This window comes from Pholcus phalangioides, unplaced genomic scaffold (assembly GCF_987345545.1).
Source record: "Pholcus phalangioides strain wild (caught in Gottingen) unplaced genomic scaffold, Ppha-v1.0 ptg000024l_1, whole genome shotgun sequence".
Lineage (NCBI taxonomy): Eukaryota > Metazoa > Arthropoda > Arachnida > Araneae > Pholcidae > Pholcus > Pholcus phalangioides.
Genome location: NW_028301616.1, coordinates 8,410,270 through 8,425,031, shown reverse-complemented (window position 1 = coordinate 8,425,031; position 14,762 = coordinate 8,410,270). Strand labels below are relative to the sequence as shown.

Genomic DNA, 14,762 nt, shown 5'->3' with positions numbered 1-14,762 from the left:
AATACAACGCAAACGCAATTATGATATGATAAATAATGCAATACGATAATCGTATGGTAAAATAACGCCATAAATAAACATACAATACAATAATTTTTTCAATTTAACCTGCTCTAGATCATATAATATTGTAAAGAAAGCACTGGAAGATAATATGACCTTAAAATCAGCAAAACGAAAACTGATGGAAAAAAGGATATTTTTGCACGAAAAAGGAAATATGGAACCATCACAACAGATGGAAATGAAATTATTATTATTGTTGAAGACTTTTATAATACTCTATACAAACATGAACAAAAAAGGGATCAGCACAGAGGAAAGAGAGTGAGGAGAAAAGGAAATGAAGCACAATTTGTACAAGTAGCACCTGCGCTGAAAGAAGTCTACAACGCTATAAAACGCATGAAGATGGGATTTCGATAGACATTGTTAAAGAAGCAGGAGAAGAATTTGCCAGTACGTTAGCTATTTTGTTCAATCGGATGTGCTTGAAGATTGGAATAACGCAATGATGGTCCTTCTTGACAAAAAAAGGCGAAAAAGAGGACATCAAGAATTATCGACCAATCAGGCTCTTATTAGTAATTTATAAAATCTTCACCAAAGTGCTGACATATAGGCTTGAATCCATATTGGACAAAGCCCAACCAGAAGAACAAGCAGGCTTTCGAAGTGAATTTAGTACAATGAATCACATCCAGACAATCAGAGAACTCGTAGAGAGACACAAGGAATACGAATTGCCATTGTGTATGGCCGTCATTGATTTTGAGAAAGCGTTTGACTGTCTTTACAATTGCTGTTGTTAAGACTCCTGAAGTAATTGGGATAGAGAAGACATACATCAATACCATTATAAAAATATATGACAGAGCAACTGCAACTATTCTTTTGGATAAAGGAAAAGCAAAGATTAACTCTTAACTGGGGTTGTGAAAATTTTGTGCGTAACTGGCATCGTAGTGTCATTTTGACTTACAGCAAATATTAATGCATCTTAAAAATCAACAAAAGAAATTCTCATAAATGCAATGGGTTTTTTTACATCATGACTTCATCCATCCGTCAATTAGTTCACTAAATAATTTTTTGAATTTCTGCAATTATTTTCCCAAAATTTTTTTGTTTTATTAAGACGCACATTCGAAAAAAATGAAGGGATACATGATTTTTTTTTTAAATTTAAATTACATTTAAATTTATATTATTAAATTTTTATTATTATTAATAAATTTATATTACATTTTTTATCGCAATTTTCATGATTAAAAACTGAACTGATATGAATAAAATATGCTCAGTAATGACCCCACGGAAATTTTGACGAATGAAATAACGGAAAGAAAAATAGAACAACCTTATATATAAATTTGTCATGAACGTATAAAAAACCTGCTTGAAAGGTACTGATAACAAGATGCGACGGATGTATTTCTTTCTCAAGGGAGTAGCATGTTGATTAATGCGTTAGTTGAGTTGAGGGTTAAAATTCGGAAACGTGTCCGGCAGGGTGATACTATCTCACCAAAACGCTTTACCGCTGTTTTAGAAAAAATATTCAGGAAACTGGATTGGGATGATAAAGGAGTTAAAATAAAGAATTTCTCAACAATTTTAGTTTTGCCGACGACATTGCTATTATCAGTAGTAATCCAGACTAACTAGAAGAAAGGATACAAGAACTGCGAAGGCAAGTATTAAAGGGGGGTTTGAAAATGAATCCGCGAAAGACTAAAGTTATGTTCAACTCCTTTGCGTTGAAGACGATCTTACTTAACAACACAGAAATAGAAGTAGAAAGCTATGTATACCTGGAACAATAAATTATACCATGGACAACGGAATCATTAATGAATGAAACAGAAGGATCAGGATTGGATGGAGCACTCTTGCCAAAAATCATGTAATTCTGAAGAGGAGCCACATGCCATTATGCCGGAAAAGAAAAGTGTTTAACTAGTGTGTGCTACCAGCACTGACCTATAGAGCTGAAACATGGACACTCACAAGACGATAGGCTACAGATAACAAAAAGGAGCATGACTGATGTACGCTAGGCATCACAGGAAGAGAGAGAAAACGAATCACTTAGATAAGAAGCCACACATAGGCATATGATATCATGGAAAGAATTAAACGTTTGAAATGGGAATGGGCTAGACATATTGCAAGAAGACAGGACAACTGGTAGACCACAAGTATTCTAGATTGGTGCCACCGTGGCGTTAAACGTCCGAGAAAGCGTTCCCCACGCAAGATGGATCGACGAGATCAGAAAAGTGGCTGGAGTCAACTGGATAGCTAAAGCATCGGACAGTAAAATGGAAAAAAGAGACCTTCACCCAGCAGTGGATTGAAAACGGTTGGTGATGATGATGATGAGACGACGAGAGAGAGAGAGAGGAGGAGGACTATTGTTTTTGTATGACTTACCACTCACAGTTGTCTGCAAACTCATTCTTTTTTGTGTGACTTGGAAAAGGAACCTACACAATGAGACTGGGTTTTGCCTCTTTTTTAGGATTTCTCGGAAAGGAGAAAATTGCATTGTCGTTGGACAGATTGAGTACTCTCAATGCTACAGCGTCAGATGGGTGGTTCTTTTCTACAAAATTTTGCCCAGCTTCCCACACATTCTATACATCTCTTTAATCTCATTTGAAGTGAGGGACTCCTCGTTCTCCTCCGACGACATACCGTCCACAAATTGTTTCTGTGGTCAATTCCTGGCCATATTACTCCACTTATTTTTGAATGTCATCCTCATTCACCTCCTGTCTCATGGTTTCCCCAAGGAAGCACCATCTCTTTGAAAACTGCTGGCTCCTGTTCATGAGTTGGCTCTTCAAAGTCACGTTCAGTTATGCAATCATCAACCCACTGTTTCCTCCAAGCAGAATTTAAAAAACGTTGTACACGCACACGAGTAGTTACAATGCTACATCTAGTTTTCGTATCATAAATAGTCACACTAGCACGTGAGTTCATTTTTCGAGTGAGGCTGACCAGAGACTGTAGAGGTGAATTTTTCCCTCAGTTTTACACATACTACAGTGTGTGTAAAACTGAGGAAAACCATTGACACTCAGTTGTGACAACGTGAAACTGAATAGGTAAAACGCAAACCTTTTGCTTGTAATGCGAATCATCGCTCGTTAGTTAAATCAAAATTGATTCAAAGCTTTTGCTCGTTATGCAAATCACTCTTCCACAGAAATTCCACTGTATCATTGTATTAGAAATACGTTAATCCTAACGCAGAAGAACAAACGCGCTGTAGAAACGCTATGGAAAAAAATTTAAACATACAAACGATTCAAGTAAAAAAAATTGAACAATACATTTTTATATGAATTTTGGTGCACAATTCACTGTTAAGCATTGGATAGTTATTTTTCACTGATCACTTTAACGGGTGGTGCACGATCTTGGCTTCCCACGCTTTCCTATGGAAAAAAATCTCCTTCCTTTGAGGATCATTTTAAAACTTTCTATTTACTTTTTAGGTACTCAATTTTACTTCTCAAACACTATGGACATTTTTATTACAATTTAACACGAGCATTTAGTATTTTAATTTTTGGTTATTTTTTCTTGAACACCATGCAACGTTTTCAAATATCACCAAAAATTACCCTATTTTGCGCCGTAATTTAAAAAAAATAATAATAATTTTATTAAAAATTCCTCATGTTCAAGTACGTAAGTGTTGAGAAGTAAGTTGTTGAAATAAGTAAGTGTTGTATGTGGGTGTTGAGAGGCACACAAACTTTCGAGATTTGAATGAATACCGTTCGTAAAAATGTTCCTTATTCAACAAAAAAAACTTAGTGTTGAGAAAAAAGCATTTTAGTGAAAAGCATTAGCATGTGTAATGTCTGCCAGCAGTATATGTTCAAATCAAATATTTTGAAAATATTTTTATTACAGGTAAACAAAAAGTTGAATACAGTTAGACACAGAAAATTTCATGGTATTGGAAAATTTAAAATATCGAAATGCGGTTTTTTTTAGAAAATTTGCGTGCACCAACGCCCGTTACAAGGCTTTCGGAGTTCAAATTTATAAAATAAATTTAAAAGTTTTTACAGTGACTTCAAACTGAAGTGAGCAGATGATAATACAATAAAATAAGAAGGATTTAATTATAACCGAGAGAACGAGCAATTTTCAGAACCACGAATCATTTAAGTGATTTCTTTTTGAATTATGTCGACCAGTAATGAACATTCCTGTATACACTTCATCCGAGGTATTGACTCTCGCGCTAGTAGACAACAGTTGTTTCCAGAAAGTCCAGCGGTAAACGCGAAATTGACAAACTGCCATCCTAAAGTTTCGAGTCTCTCTCTCGGGTTAAATGACCGCGCATTCAGATGATACATTATTTGAACCACTTTCGTGCGACAAATCTCTAGAATACAAAAAGCTGCAAACATCTGACACATCAAATTACAGGATCAACCATTTATAGCGTTCGAATGAGTAGAAATTGTGAGACCTCTCATTCCAGTCCAAAGTGTATCAATTTTGAGAATTTACTAGGGACTATAAACGGCTGTTTATAGTAGTAGCTTTTCGTAAATGTTATAATACAGGATAGATATATGTATATAGGTAAGAGTCCACGATACATTTTGAAAAATGATAAAAACCCGCCAATTGGCATAAAGTGTGCGGTTTAAACTCAAATATAATTTTCATATTTGTAATTTGAAGTAAACTTTTCTTAATTTTTATCATTTTTATACTCTTTTCATTGATATATTTTCTTTTTTTCATACTTATTATAACTAAATTTTTTTTACTTAGAAATTTAAAAATGATTCAAAATTTTACTCAAAGATGGCATTGAACCAAAAAACTCGGCATACGTAAAAAATTCGAAGGATTTCCTTGGCTGATAGATAAGATGAGATGGACCCATGGTATGGCCATCTCATTCTACAGATTTAACACTCAATGATTTCTTCTTGTAGGGATAGGTCAAAGACGCAGTTTAATCTTCGTGTGTAACAACATCGAGGAACTGAAGATTCAGAGCCATTGAGTTTCTTCTCCGTAGGTTGAAATTGAGTACCGTAAACGGGGTACTCAACCATTATTTTAACACGCCGCCCTAAAAAGTTTTTTTTATCCTCTCATACAACTTCAACTCGGCGGTCACCTCCGCAGACGGCCACTTTGTTACGGTACGTTCAGTGACCGTCTTAGAGGAGTTTCAAAATATTTCAACTTATATTGATGAAAAACTATCAATATTTATGTGGTTTTTTGCTCAAAAATCTCGTCTTATCAATTGCCCATAAAAGATCCCTTTCAACAGGCATTGGAGGCTTCATTACAGTAAAACCACTCTGTTTTCCGGACACCCTCGGGAGAAATAAATTCGTCCGTAAAAGAGGGGTGACCGCATCAGATGGGGCTCCTGTTGAAACTACAGTATTAACAATAACTGAAATGGTTCTTTATTTGCAAATGAACGAAATTCTCACAATATATAAGATGTTTATCATGAAAGCACATAATTATTGCACAGAAACGAAACTAAAATTACAAAAGAAATATCATGCAAAGTTTATATACTCAATTTACATCTTTTGGGAAAGAAATTATAAATAGGTGTTTCGTGGGTTTTGATGAGTATTCAAACTCCTTCAAACATTGGGTGCATGCGGCATTTTCGGCAGTTTTTTCTCTATTGTTCGCATATTTCCTCATTGACATCAGTAGATTCACCGCATAATATCTTAAATACAGTTCCATGAAATGAACCAATTGAAAACAATCCAACCAATCACGTAAATCTCTGAAGCTACAGAAGAACTCAAACACCATTAAAAAAATTGAAAATGCAGTTTTAAAATGCATCCCAAGTTTTTTAGTGCCGTAGAAAAATTTTTTAGAGTCACGTTGAAAAAATGTGTGATTATTCGTTTCAAACACAGTAAAACCCAGGGCCACCCCCGTTTTATGGCCAAATAAAAACTATCCCGTTGAAAACCCATTCGAATAATGTATTTCGAACCCCTGCTTAATGGTCACCCTCAGATACGGTCACAATTCAATCATTACACTCCACTTATAGTTAGGAAAACTGGTGACAGATGGCAGCACTACACATAACAAGCATTACGCAGAAACAAACCGCACGTCAAATTTCACTACACGTACATGCACATTCCAACATCTACCAATTCGTTAGAGTTTCCACAACGGAATATGGGCGAGGCGCATGTGTGGTTTAGTAGTAGTAGATACGGTCACAGAGTTAATAGAAAAAATTTATGAGTTGAGCCGAAATGTTATGATACAACGCCATCTGTTAGTGAAGTTTCAAACCTTTTTCAATCTATCTGAAAAAAATCCTCTCTACGCCATGATAAATATTCTAGCTCAAAACATACATCTTCACAGATTTTTTATTTATTTTTAAAATGCGCCATGGACTTTTCACTCACCATACATTATTTAAATCCATCCAATCGATGACATTTAACATTACGTTCGAGCCCATCACATTATTTTTCGTGCTATCGCGGTAACAGATGTTGCAAAGTGAGAGGCATTTAATTGACAAAGATAGAGTGTTACTAAATCTCTTTTCTTTTTTTGCACTTTCTGTCGCATCGATCGCTCAATGTGCGACCATTATACGTTATCACATTAAATAAGATACTCCATATCAATTTTACCGCGTATTTGCACAGGAAACTTGCACAATATCCGGAGAACCCATCCCTTGTTTACCGTGGAACGGCGATTTCGTGATGTCACAGCATTGACGCACGTTGCTGCCTTTTAACAATTGAATTTTGTCGGAACTCCCCCGATAGCATTGTATACATCCCTATAGAGCGCGTTAGTGTTTAAATAGACGGTATTAAATGTTCCATGGTAAAGCGCTTATCAAATCATAAATCTTGAGCACCGCCATTATCAATGCACTAAGCTAATATATCAAACATTTTATGCTTGGATTAGCAATATTTGAAGCTATTCAAAGTTTCAGATATTTTTGGCTACTTGTGATGTTGAGCATGATTATGACATGTATGTACAAAGACGTATCTGAATATCATCGAGATTTCTCTACATTAATAACTCCTTATAAAGGGCCAGATAATTCTGTGTATTGTTTGGAATCCACGAGCAGCTTAAAGTAAGCATAAAAAATCATTCTTGAAGCCGAAAAATCATTGTTTCAAGAAAATTTTTTTTTCCTACATTTCCTGAACTCTGAAGTGGTGTAACGCTTGATTCTCTCAGAAGCAGAAATCGATTATTTGTTGCAAATAAATTTATATTTATTAAGAAAATAAAAAGTGCGCCCACACAAATTCATGAATAGTTTGAAAATTCATTCATAAAAATCAGAGGAATTGGTTACTACTTAGATGTTCCTTTGCGAAAAAGTTATTCTCACAAAAGGGGTTTTTTATACTAAAAAATTATACCAAATTTTTTGCCGATAGAAAATGCTGTACGAATCAAAGTGAAAGCAAAGAATTAGTGAAAGAAAATCACTAGGACTACGCAAATCAGAGTCATAAAATGTAGGTTGTACGAGTAACAGCCTATTTCTAAATTTTACGGTTACTGGTGCTTACATAGATTTCGTTCTGATGTTGACATTGGTGGATAAAGCACTGTTGGTAAAGTTGTTTTATTTCACTAACGAATCGCAAGCTGAATTTTTACGAATGTTTCAAACACAGAAGAGATTGAAGAGAGATCCAGTCATCTCTGATGAAAATTTCAGCTGTTGATTCGTGGCGAAGATAAAGCAACTTCGCCATTAGTATTTAATCTTTCAATGGCCCCCATCACAACGGAAACATTATGTAAGCGACAGAAACAAGAAAAAGAGCTATCACTCGTACACCCTGCATTATAAATCATTTCTGATGCCTGGACAGAAAACGGATTCATATTCGAAAAGCGTATTCTATCGACAAAAATTTAAACTACGTTTTCTCTCGTACCAAAAAAAATCCCCCTTCGTGTGTGAGAATAACTTTTTCGCAAACCACAATCAAAAAATCGATTACTTCGATTTTTATGAATTTTCAAACTATTTGAGAATTTATTCACGGCAGCCTGTATATCTTAATAGCATATCTAAAATTTTTTAACCAGTGGCCATCGAATTCAGCATATTTAAAACACACAGTAATCCGATTTTAAAAAGCTTTATGGAAACTTATTCGATGGTAATATCATTACGACTTTAATGTAGGCCATATCATTACCAATTAATGGATACTACCCATTAATGGTAAAAATTTTCGTACCCCTTGCTTGCGTTCGTTTATGCAAAAACTTTGTTAAATGAGTTTATTTAACGAATTTGATTGAACCAAAAATGATTTGAACCGACTTGATATCGGAGTACAACCGTAAAATTTATTTTTTTAAAAATTATTTCGGTTTGGGATGTAAAATTTGTTATTTTCATTATACGATTTCAGAATTCGTCAGATAGGAATTAAGGAGTCAAAATTAAATATGTAATTATATCCGTCTGAGACTCCGGCTTCATTTAAATAATGCCCAGGGGGCAACGGAACCGATTTATCATATTTAAGAATACGAAATGATTATTATGCATAATAACCAACAGATGCGATGCATTTAGCACGATTTATAATGCTTACCAACGACGCTTGGGTAAAATATGCATAAACACCGGTGAAAGTGATTAAATTTAGGGAAATTTATCAAACTTATCAAAATGCTCTGTGATTATGCATAATAAACGAATTTATCACATTCACCGTGATACACGTAGGTATAACTTAACATTTTATAGAAACCACGAATTTTTTTCCACCGATCGAATTGGAGAAACTAACGCAAAATGATGAAAAAATATATATATAAATCTTTCAGATAAGTAGATATTAAAGAAACAGAAATATATTTTCGCTTATTTTTCCAAAACATAGTTCCTCGAATAATTCAAGAGTTTTATAATACATCCGAAGGGCGTTTTCTTTCGCTCAAGAACTCGAGTTTTATTTTTGCTTCGCATCATTCCGTTTTATTTTATACAATTTTTTTGTTATTATTACTATCCGTCCACTCCATCAGGTTGCCCATTTGTGAAAAAACAGGGTTGAACAGCCTATTTCTATGTCCCTTTTCGCTATGATTCTTCACCCACACTTCATCCATAGAGAGAGGATTTGTGTCGTAAACGGCGCATGCGTCGCCTTCGATTCATTTTTGCCGAAAGCGTCGCAACAAGCGTCTTTCGTGAGATGGGAGGTCCGGAATGATCTTGTGGCACCGACACCAACACCTTCCTGTCAGTTTTTTTTCTGTCTTTCTCCCACTGACTATCTATATTGCTTTTCCAGGGACACTGACTGTCGGCTGACAGTTAGTTCTCACAGTCACTCTTCTATAAGACTTAACCTGCCAAAAAGTCACGAAATTTTTCTGACGAAATATAACATATTCAGCATATCAGTTAGTTTTCATGTGTGTTTTCCTATAAGTTATAGTGTATATTTATCATCGGAATACTGTACTTTGGTATAGTCTCTGAAATTTTTGAGTTGTTTTCTCCGCACATTGGGACTATATACAAGAAAGTTCACTTTACGAGAGATTGTTCAAACATGTTTTTCTCCAGTAGCTGTATTTTCTGGTGAGTTTGTTTCATCTAATATCGGATTCAGCATTGATTTCATTTTTTTTATAATGAAAGTATAGCAATAATGATAATCGAACTTTGAAATAATAGAGGTGATTCGGTTTTCTGTTTACATGATATACTTGGAAGGAATTTTCCGCTTCGTAAACAGCAACTGAAAGACAATAAATATCGATAGTGACTAAATATCCGTAGTGACTAACACGAGAAATAGCATATTCAGCATATCAGTTAATGTTTTCTATTCGTATATACGGTATATTTGTTATTGAAATACTGTCCTTTGGCACAATTACGGTATTTCTGTTGTTTTCTCCGCTGAATAAGACTGTATACAGGAAAGTTCACTTCAAGAGAAGTGTAGATCAAAAATGTTTTTCTGCAGTAGCTGCATTTTCTGGTGAGTTCGTTCCGCCTTGTATCAGATTAAATACTGATAATTAATTTCATTTGTTTTATAATAGAATTTAAATAATAGTTATCTTTGAATATTCTGAAATATTAAAAGTATTTTTTTTTACGTAATATATTTTTTGGAATTTTTGACTTCGTAAATGGCAATTAAAATAAATATCTATAGCGACTAATACGAGAAATGACATATTCAGTATTTCAAATAGTAGTTATGGGTTGGTTTTCTACCCCTTACACGGTTTATTTATCATCGTAATGCTATCCTTTCGTGCAATCTTTTGAGTTGTATTCTCCGCACAATGAAACTATTATTCAGGAAAGTTCCCTTAACAAGAGGTCGTTCAAACATGTTTTCCTTTAGTAGCCGTATCTTCTTCTGAAATATCTTCATCTAATATCAGATTAAACATTGATAATTAACTATACTTTATAATTGAAAACTTCTACAATATTTATCTTTAAGTTTTAAAGTATAACGGACGATTTTTTTCTCTATATATTCTACTTGTAATGTGTAGGAATTTTCGACTTCGCAAACGGCAACTGAAAGACACAATAAATATCCGTAGTGGCTAATGCGAGAAATGACACATTCATTCATATCAGTTGGTATTTATGTATTTTCCTATCCGTATATTTATCATGGAAAATACTGTCCTTTGATACAATTCATGCACTTTTTGAGTTGTTTTTTCCCGACATTTATCGTTTAAACATGTCTTCTCAATTAACTGTATTTTCTGGTGAGTTCGTTTCGTCTTATATCACATTAAATATCAATAACTACTTTTATTTTTTTTATAATGGAACTTTGTACAATACTTTACTTCAAATTTTAAAATATTGCTTGTATTTACGTAATGTAGTTTGGAACAAATTTTCGACTTCGTAAATGGAAACTGAAAGACATAATGAATATTCATAGTTACTAATACACACGCACAAGAAATAATATATTCAGCATAACAGTTAGTAATTGAAGGGATTAAAGTGATAGTGGTGTAGGAGCTACATTTCCAAAAATTCCGGCTAGAGTCCAAAAATACAATTTATAAGTGCTAAGCTATTGAGAGAAAATTTTAACTAAATCTCAGCTTGCATAGTTTGCCCTAGATTGTGAAACCACAAAACTTTACACATGTGCATGTGTAGGACTCAATGAAAACAATTCCAGTGAATCTTGCTTTTCCTCAAAATGACGATTAATTGACTTACACCACTTTGGCTTTAATCCCGTCATTTGAAGGTGTGCTATCCCTTACATTGTAAATTTATCACTGTCCTTTGATACCATCCCGAAACATTTCAGTTGTTTTCTCCGCACATTAAAATTATATACGGGAAAGCTCACTTTACGAGAAGTCGTTCAAACATGTTTTTTTCCAGAAGTTATATTTTCTGGTGAGTTTGTTTAACTATTAATAAAATAAATAATAATAATTTATTTATTTCATCATAAAGAACTCGTATATAATTATTATTTTTGAATTTTAAAAATATTATAGGGGGGGGGGGTATTTTTTTCCTTTTCTTATGACCAAATGTACTTGTGAAGGAATTTTTGACATCGTAAACGGCAACTGAAGCACACAAAAAAAAAAGAAACCACCACCAAAGTTACTAATATGAGAAATAACATATTCAGCATATCAGTCAGTATTCATGTGTTTTCTATTCGTCATACTCATCATTACATTAGGTAACACATTATGTGGTGCCGTTTTATGTGGTGTGGTTTTTTTTACCGATTTTATGTCAATTTCATGTACAGTGAGAGATATAACAGTACCTCCCCACCCTCCCTCTCTCTCGTTATTTATGTTAACACACCAAATACCGTATGCCTAATTTGGCTTACGGTATAGGCGATAAATAAAAAAAAAATTCCCTTAAGAAATTGTGTAAAAGATTTTAATTGAAAAAAAACAACAACAATACCCTTATAAATCTACTATAACTTAATTCAAAATTTGAAATGAGAAGAATCAAATAAAAACCAAAGAAAATGTTATTCTGCTCTGTTCCGAAAGCCTCTTTTGTATGCAGTTGTTGTGTGAACACAGTCTCTTAGCATATTCCAACAGTAATCTGCCATCATATGAATATCCCATCTGCCCTGGTATCGGTCAACCATCGTCTTTATGTCCTGGTAAAATCGTTAACCTGTTTTTTCACTAGTATCCCCAAGATTCTCAGGGAAACGTCTGTGCATGTAATCAACAAATGAGATCCTTACTTTTCACTCTGAATCCATGAAATGAGGAACATTTATGAGCTTTTTGATTCAAGGACGATCAAAATTTCCAGCTTTAAGTTTTTCTGTACTTATTCCAGGCATTTTTTGTTCTATGTGTGCAAAGCAAGAACGAGCTATCCTGGTCAAAAGCTTTCATAAAGTGTTTCATTAACCCTAACTTGATACGCAGCGGAGACAAGATGATTCTGTCTCGTCCGACAAAGGCTTCACGAATGAAATTTGTTTTCCCACAGCCATGTTCTCTCTCGTTGGCCACTCTTTTCTTACCAAGTGGTATGGGTTTGGCATGCATTCACGTGTTTTCTATCCCTCATAGTGTATATTTATAATAGAAATACAGCCGGCCCTGCCCAAACCGACATCAACGGTTCCAGCACACAATATCCGATTTTGTTGGAGAATTCTGCTGCTGTGTCACACAACTAGTATAGTTTTCATATTGAAAATTGATGAAGTAACAATATTAGTAAAGCTTCCGGAATAAATCAGATATCAATATGTATTGAAATTACATTGAAGTTAAATACAAATCAAATTTTATTGAATTACAACTATCGCAATACTTCAGATTTTTACTTTTCATTGCGAAAGTAAGTATCTATGGGGGCCAACAGAGAACAAAAATAAAATAATTAAATGCACGTACTGAAGACAACTTCCAGTATAGGTTTTTTCTTAGTCTTGGCAAAATATTCGTCACTATTTGAAAATGTTCTGTTCAATAAAAATGTCACATATACAGGGTGTTCCGTTAATGAACCGACAAACTCAGAGGGATTGTTAATAGGCATGAAGAAGAACAAAATTGCGATGGAACATGGTGTCGCAAACCACGTTGAGAGGGTAAAAATCGCGGAAAACGCATGCAGGTTTTGGGTCCAGAGGAGACGGAAGGTGGATGTCAGTTGATCGCTGAATGCGTTTGTGGATTCTCTCACTATATTTGACGTAAGCAGCGTTGCGAAACGCATGCGCTGAGGTAGGATCACGCGCTGCGGATGACGCAAATTAGTGCTATTGCGGAAGAAATTTATATTTTTCCTCTATTTTATTCAAAAGTATTTTATCCCGTAATACTTTAATGGAGATCTTATGAGTTAAAAAATCTTGAACTTCCAAATTTTTACGCGATAAATGAAATAAATAAATGCTTAAAGAAGAAATATAAAGACAGTCATGAGAGAAGAGAAAAATTTCAACTATCGATACCTGAACGAATTTTCATCCGAACGTCACTCAGTTTACTTTTTTCAGAAATAGAGATCTCACGTCTCTGAATTATGAAGGGGAAGAAACTATCGAAGTTTCTTTTCACGATAATTTTCATTACATTTCTCTACTTCAAAAATTCCACCATAGAATGTTGAACCCTTTCGGACAATCTTCGTGAAAGTTCGAATAATCAAACAATTGTCAATCGCAGTTAAAACTTTTAGTTGAGTTATTCGACTCGACCAATCCGTTGAAAATTCGGTTAGTTTTTTTATTAAAACTTAATAACTTAACTTGATTTTACTAAACCGATTAAATTTCCTAAATCATGTTCCTATACATGGTGTTTCAGATAAGTGATTGTATTTAAAAATATTTTAATCAATATTTTGATCAATTTTTTGACATGTCAATTCAATGATAATTAATTGATATATGATAATGTTGATAATTCCTAAAATTACTGTTTAAAAAAACAACATCCAAGTTCAGAAATTCTACAATATGCCAAGCATGTTCGGGATATCCAGCCCCCCCCCCCCCACATATGCCAGACACATAAATGTTTAAATTTTCACTTTTAGGTTTATCACCTGGTTGGATCGCTTATTTTGCTATACAAGTTTTGTCAGAAACGCAAATATGTATCCCCTATTGGAAAACATTTTAGGACAACAACTTCTGTAGAGTAACATGGGTAGAGTACACATTCAAAAGTCGTTTTCCAAGTTCTCTTTTTACATTCATAAGTGGATATGTGCGTGAAATGAATGGAATATATTATTATATCATCAGTCAATATTATATAGTTGCCAACACTGCGTTTTATATGGATGATTAGCATTTGAAAATATTCGAATATTCGATTAAAATCAGATCAATCGATTAGAATTTTTTGATTAGCCAGTCAATAATTCTCAGCTTGAGTCTCTAACGCTCTCGGCATTTTTTTCCAACCATAATTATGTAAAACTGTGATTCTCTAACATCACGCTAGTGTGTCGTGAGATACTTCAAAAATACAGTTTATATGGAAAATAGTAATCGAGATTCCTAACTAAGTCACGCCACATTTAGGTATCCCCTAAAAATCAAGTAGAGGTGCAGCGAACGTAAAAATTGATAGAATTACGCGTCTATTTTTAAATAACCGATCCGGTTTCTTAAACCGTCCAATATTTCTGACGTAATATTTCATCGTAAGTTCTATAGAAG

At 34.1% G+C, this 14,762-nt stretch overlaps 1 protein-coding gene across 2 annotated transcripts in view; it reads left to right on the top strand.

Moving 5' to 3' along the window:
• The window catches only part of LOC149068689 (uncharacterized), a 165,820-nt gene that overhangs the window by 68,772 nt on the left and 82,286 nt on the right, over positions 1–14,762 (top strand). The window contains exon 1 of one of the 2 annotated variants that reach the window (XM_089251116.1): positions 9,308–9,658. The exons of the other annotated variant lie outside the window; for it this stretch is intronic. The gene's annotated coding sequence lies outside the window, so the exon portion shown is untranslated. Of the gene's footprint in view, positions 1–9,307; positions 9,659–14,762 lie in introns of those variants that run through there. 2 annotated transcript variants of the gene reach the window in all.